The sequence below is a fragment of the Parasteatoda tepidariorum genome, chromosome 7 (assembly GCF_043381705.1).
Source record: "Parasteatoda tepidariorum isolate YZ-2023 chromosome 7, CAS_Ptep_4.0, whole genome shotgun sequence".
Classification (NCBI taxonomy): domain Eukaryota; kingdom Metazoa; phylum Arthropoda; class Arachnida; order Araneae; family Theridiidae; genus Parasteatoda; species Parasteatoda tepidariorum.
The window spans coordinates 87,218,420-87,225,724 of NC_092210.1; the positions used below are offsets into that span (position 1 = coordinate 87,218,420).

General features: G+C 30.0%; 1 protein-coding gene across 1 annotated transcript in view; it reads left to right on the forward strand.

Annotated features, from left to right (window-relative positions):
- Positions 1–7,305, forward strand: part of LOC122271814 (voltage-dependent calcium channel subunit alpha-2/delta-3) — a 443,634-nt gene that overhangs the window by 339,486 nt on the left and 96,843 nt on the right.

Here is a 7,305-nt window from a genome sequence, read left to right on the forward strand (position 1 = left end):
TTGTATATGCACAGATTTTGTTCCTGATTCGATTTTATTTTGTTTAATCTACTGTAGTTTACTAATTATTTACAAAGTCAACTTAGAAAAATGATTTTAAAGGTTCTAAACATACGGCGAATCAATGACAATAATGAAAGTACAATTATTTCAGAAGAAATGCCTATATTCAGGAGAAAAATATGCCTGTAAGAAATGTATAACAAAAAGTCACATTCCAGTAGAAGAAAATTATTAGAGGGCCTGGTCAGTAGGGCGCTGGGCCCATGTCCGAGAGTTTGTGGGTTCGAACCCGCCGGCCGAAGACTCCCCGTGTAGTAAATGGTGACTGATGAACGTCAAATCTGTCGAATCGCAAGTCCTCCATGTTCCCATAACAAATCCTGGGGGTACTGGATTGGAGATCGATCGTTCTCTGATTCAGGTCAAAATTACGATCTGCGGATAATTGAAAGGGTGCGCCCTATAAAACGGGCTGTGACGTGTGTGTGTGGCTAAAGACGAATTCTGGGCCGTAGACTGGCGCCACTGAAAAAAACAAGAAACGCACACTCTGCCTTAAGTTTGCTCGGTTTCACCAAGAAGGCTTGCCCGTGTGGCAAGTGACATTAGAAACAACAACAACCGAAAACTATTAATCATTATATATTTTTCTTCATTCTTTTTAATGATTTAACATTAATGATTCGTAGTTTTGACCAGAATTTTTTAAGTTCGGACCACTATGTATTTTAGAAAACTTTAAAGCAGTTATAATGTAGCAGTGGAAAGAAGCGCAATATGCTTATGAAGTAAAGGCATTTTACAAAAACGGCCTCGGTTTCCGTGTAGATGCTGCAATAGATAATAGTTTATGTAAGCAGAAGACTTGTCATATGTGTTACGAAAGGATCCTGAGCATCTTTATTTGTGAAAAATAAAGACTTTTCCTTTAGTTTTTAAGTTTGAAAATATTTTTTTTAATGTCTGCTGCGTAATTTTGTGTTATTAAAGCTGATCGTTCACTCTTAATAGCATTTTTAAAATACCTGATTTTCTGCCACATCTTTTAGTTTGTACCACGAGTGAGCGTTTTAATTATGTTAATGATAACACCATGGGAGAATGAAAATTTCTGGCACAAACATCTCAGAAAACTTAATACCAGCAATTTTTGTAGGTCCACATAAATCTTATAACGAGTAATCTAGTTGGTATTTAGGTAGTACAATTTAGGTATTCGCTATTGAATCATAAAAGTTTATTTTGATTAATTACTTCTTTTTTCAGGCAACAAAACAAATTTTTTCAAAAAAATCCCATCGAATTCAATTCACGGCATATACACAGACTTTCGTATTGGACATTCCGATTTTCCTCAAAGTGTTTCTTCATTCGTAACTTAAAAAACGGTATACTTACGTATCTGTTTCGAGACAATTCGCTTCGAACCCCAGAAATTTAGCCTTCGGACATTTTGCCTTTAATGAAAATGAATACCTTTTAACCCACTGACGGCTTAGCAAATGGGCAAAATTGGAAGAATGCTTCTCCCCTATTCTCCTATGTAACTGTATGGAAAAACCGGTTTTGCTATGTGGAGAAAACTGCAGGTTAAAATACGGCTTTTTAAGTACAGAGTCGCCAATGGGTTAAAATAACATTTAAACATAGCCACAAAAATTTAAATTTCAGAGGTTGAAAAGTTCGAGGGCATATGTTAGATGCAAACTATTTAACATAAATATCCCACTTCCCGCTATTTGTGCTTCAATTTAATATTTTGTAATCAGGCCATTTAGTTACGAGAATGTTTTAAAATCATTTTTGCAAAATATCAATAATATTGTTGTTGTTTTTTTTTTTTTGGAAATACATAAATGTATGTGCATTGATAAAACTCCGATTTCAGAACTTTAAAAGAAGAAAAGAAAAAAATACATAAAGAAAACAATATATAAGAAAACAATATTTAACGTGAACTCGATATTTTTCGTGTATCTTCAGATTCGTAGCATTCGTTTTTTTCTTAGAATCAAAGAAACCGAATGAAATATCATCAAGCAAAAGCAGACACAGCAACAAAAAAAAAATCTCTTTTTTTTTCCCTCAAAAAGAGTAATGTGAAAATGCGGGTTCCGAAACAGTTTTTGGGTTGAGTGATTTTCAAGAAAAGCTCATCAGGCTACGTTATAGAGGGGCGAATGGCTACTAATCATTTTAGAAGTCAGCTGCGTTTGACATTTTTTCCCGCCATTTTGTCTCGTGAGGTTTTCTGCTAGAAAATCAGAACGGCAGGCTGTTATTACTGCAACTTTTCATTAGCTAAAGTGGCAAAGAACTTAAAGTTTTCTTTATAGTTCTGCCTTGATTACTTTATATCTTTATTGAGACTGTTTGACTGCCAAAAAAAATAATAAAAATGATACTTTTGATTGTTCTAAAAGGATATTGTGAATCCGAATTTATCGCTGTATTTTGCAGTTAGTCCTGCTACTGAAATAATTTAGAATAGTTTATATAACAGTAACTTATAAATGTCTTGTCATTAATAGGCATTTTATACTTCCTAACCTATTAATATTGTTTAACTCTTAAATTAGAATTTAATCTTCTAATCCTTATAATTTTATTTATCCATAATATGTTGGCGTTCATAATTATCCGTTGCGAATCCAAAGGTTAGTCCTTCTACAGACATAATTTAGAATAGTCAATATAACAGTAACTTATAAATGTCTTGTCATTAATAGGCATTTCATATTTCCTAGCCTATGAATATTGTTTAACACTTAAATTAGAATTTAATTTTCTAATCCCTTTTATTTTTTAAACATAAATGTTGGCGTTCATAATTATCCGTTGCGATTCCGAATTATATGGTGAATCCAAATTTATCGCAATATTTTGTGGTTAGTCCTGCTGCTGATATAATTTAGAACAGTTAATATAACAGTTACTTATAAATGTCTTGCCATTAATAGGCATTTCATACCTACAAGTTTTTAAATTATCAAAATGAAAATAAATTGTGAGAAGATGACTTAGAATTACGCAATGGAGAAGTTCCAATAATTTGTTTGCATTTTGATATTTTTAATTTTTTTTTGAACAATTGACATTTCATGGCTTACTCTAAGTTTGGCTGAACTCACTTTCTTTTTCTTTTAAATTTTAAACTTGTAATGGAGATGAAAGCGAATTTGCGATGAAAAATTTCTCCCTTAAATTGGTACCCTCTTAAGCGCGAAATACTAAATGAAAATACGAATATAATTTTAACAAAACCTATAAAATTAAACTTTTTTTAAGAATTTGACTTTTTTTTTCAATAAAATTTACTGAATTTGTACCGTAACTCTTATTAAGTTAAGTCAATGTTTTGCAAATTATTTACCTATTACAAGACTTTCAAAAAATGTTTATCGTGAGAAGTAACGCAGGCTATTCCCTTAAACCTCAAATGTACCTTAGTGACTTCTCATCTCTTATTTATTTATTTTTTTTTTATCATCAGACTTATTTTAAAACATCGTTTTGATTTGCTAAATTAAATTACATAGTGTCATTTAACTTAAACATGATTTATAGAAATTTAAACATACCTACACGAAAGCCATTATGGATAATGAGCATGAATGAATCATAAACGTCCCTTCACTAAACGAAATTTATTACGTATAATAAATTTTGCAAGAACAGCTTTTTGTGGTGATTAAAAACAGGGCATCAATTAACGAACACAAACTTATAACACCAATACTGGATAAAACAAAAAGGTGAATCAACTCGAATATTTATATTCAGCAGTTTAATCTTACACCTTTAACATTGTTAATACATGGTATTCCGCAATAAGCACCCGTAATGTGTATTTTTTAAATCCTTTTAAAAATCAAGTATAAAAAAAATAATGCATTTTACAAAAAGATCACAAAATAATATTTAAGAGAAAAAGATTTTTAATCTCTGACCATTCTTTCGTATGTCGTCAACAAAAGCAAAGCAGGGATTAAAATCATCTCAAATCAGTTTATTTGATGATGAAGTTTAAAGACGGTTTTTCGAGAAAAGTGAATGCCTTCAAGTCTCACTAAACAAATAATGAAGCTTTTGATTGTTTTGAACCCGCCCGTGTTCTCTTTCCTGGTTCAATAATAATTGGTCTGAGTTTGAAAGCATTCTTATTTTTTCCCTTACAGTATTAATTTATGCCTCCCATCTAATATACATTTTTTTTAAATATATTTTTTATAAAACTACTGAAAATGTATATTAAGGGCAGTCATAACGGAACACCCTGTATTTACTAAGAATATAGCTCTAAGCTTACTATACTTACTAATAAATTCGCATATTGACCGCATTTCGCATTTTTTATTACCATTGAAAATTACTATCTAGCTTTAATCACTTTTCCAAATATTCATGAATGGTTGTCAGAAATATAAAATGCTTAATTAATCTAATTTTAACTTTCAATTTTTAATATGGAGTAGAATCTTTGTGATATTGGTGTGAAAAAGAATATCTATGAAAGATTTTAACAACAAAATGATTGAAAAGAAACATACTTGAAGCTGAATTGTTTACGACGATGAAAGCTGATTCTAAGTAAAAACGAATTTTCAGCGTAGTCTGGAACTGTTTTTCTACAGCTTGGCCTATTTTCGCTGTGTAATAATTCTCGGGGAGGACCGCGTTTCCATTTTGTTGACTTGTCAAAACTTAAAATAATCTTCAAAATTCCACAGATGGTGATCCAATCGTCATTGTTGTGAAAAACGGGCATAAACCGTTCTTCATAGATGTTAATATGGAGAAAAGTTTGTGTTTCTAACAATAATAATAAAGCTAAAAAAATTATAAATAAATGTATAAATAAGTGTGTATTTTAAAAAAAAATAATGAATGCTTTTATTTATTTTTTAGAGTGAACAACTGGGCTTTGAGGTTTGGAAAGTCCATAGTTGGTGGCAGTATACAAGCAACATGTCTACAAAAAATTACTAATGTAAGTGAAAACATTATTGCATGTTTAATACGAAACTTTTATTCTTGAATAATTTATTCAATTACAGTTTTAAATTTGGTATTTGAAATTTTATTGATTAATTATAAAATTTATGAAAAATAAATCAATTTTCTAAATTGTCCTAATTTTTTATCTCTGACACAATCAGACGCTCCTTCCTCGACTCTTCAGTATCTTTGTATCTGATGAATAAAATTGCTTTAAATGTTTGATAATAGCGCGAGTAACTATATATTAAGAGTGGTGGTTACCGAACAACTTGTTTGTACAGTAAAGTTATAATGGCCAATTTTTATATCGCCTTTTCTCAGGCTATAAGAATTAACGGGATTTCACACAAATTTTTTTAGATCGATAAGCGAAACCATTAAACTCTGTTTTATTACGTTATTCTTCACTATTTGAATTTTAATAATGATTTTATCTTCCTTCGTCTTGAATGTCATTCATTTATTAAGACTACGTTCGATAAAAATCTTTAATTCAGAAAGCAATTGTGCTTTTGTAAGCTCCAATCAACCTTGTATCATTCATAACTCACATTTAGTAAGTGATTTTTGATGGGTTTGAACGTAGTGTCTTTAAAAAAAAATCCCATGAATATCCGGAGTTAAAACAAAAATTTTGAAAAAAGGAATGAAAAAAGTTCAAGCGTTAGCAATTTTTATGAGATACAGATTTAATGATCCCTCTCTTTCGGTATTAAAATCCTATTATCTTTTTGCTCGCTAATGGACTTAATTTTAAAACAAAAAAAAAAAATAAAACCTTCACAGTCACTTCTAGCTGAGTTTATTAATAACTTTGGATCCATTAACTTCTACATATTTTGGGATAGAAGATGGTGGTCCTTCTTTAATAAGCGAGAAAAAAAATTATTTTTCATCCTTTCTATTTTCTATACAGTTATTTTAAAAGTTATCTTCGTAAAGCACTATTAGAAATTATTTTTTTTTCTAAATTCGGAGCTCAGTTATTTTTCAATCAGTTTTTTTTTCAGTTTTTTACAGTGACTCTCATTTTTCAAAAAACATTCGATCAATTTTTCTTAAGAGCACTGGAAATTCTTTGATCAAATATATTTTTTATGAGAAAATAGGGTACATGAAATAGGCCTATAATTTTTCTTTTATATTTAGTACAATATATTTTGAAATTGCCCTCCTATAGGTTTTACGATTATTTCAAATCGACAATGAATTTCCTTACATGCTTTTAAAGATGCACCATAGCTAATTTGCAAAGCATGCAAAACACTTTGTTCCATAAAAAATTATTTCAACTATATTTGAAATGCTCATTTCATCATCAATATAGCTGAGTGCCTTCTTTTAAATTATCTGCCACAATGACGTTTCTTTTTTCTTTTCTTTTTTTTTTAATGCTTATGGGTTAGTTCCCATTGTGGATAAATATTAAAATTGTTTTCTTTATAATTCTCAACTTAAAGACTTTATGTTGTTTATAGATACGTAGTTTAAAATAATATAAACATTTATGTACCATACTATTTTTTAAAAAAAAAATTCAACCATTATAAATTAAATAATAAATTATTATAAAAATTTTGTTTTACATAGAATTTTCTTAAGATCAACTAGTTTTATAATTGTGTGCAACTAAATTTTCGGTCGCTGAAATACAATAGATTAAGATTATTTCAATATTTGGTCGATTATCTTACGAATTATTGAACTGATGTTAATAAAATTGGATATGAGCTTAGGTTAATGTAATGCAATAAAATATGTATTCAATAGTTGTAATCTGCAAGCATAATTGTGTAAAACACTGTCTCGAATCGGAAGGTATGAATTATTTATTGCAGAATCGAACAAGGGAAAAAAATATGTGAAGATACGATATGACTCACTCTTAGAGATAGAAATTGTTTAACATTGCAACTCCAAAAATGTAAATAAGCAGTATAGAACTTTCTATAAAAATTGGTCACAATTGTAAATATAATTATAATTATTGTTATAAGCTTTGAAATTTTCAGGCCCTAAATGGTTGTCGGAGAGGAAATGTGAGTTTAATTTCCTCCTTCGGAAAGTCCTAGGCATGTGCTCCATAGGTTTGAGGTCTGGAGATCTGACTGAACAATTCATCCAGTGAATGTTTCTTGCTTAATTTTAAGAGAATCGTAGACCAGATGAACTCTGTAAGGATTCGTATCGTCTTCTATTAGAATAAACACTCTCTGCTGCACTCTCGAAAAGTAAACAAAAGGATTCAAAACCTAATCCCAACTCTAAAGTTCACTATTTCGTGATCAGCGGGAGTTCAAC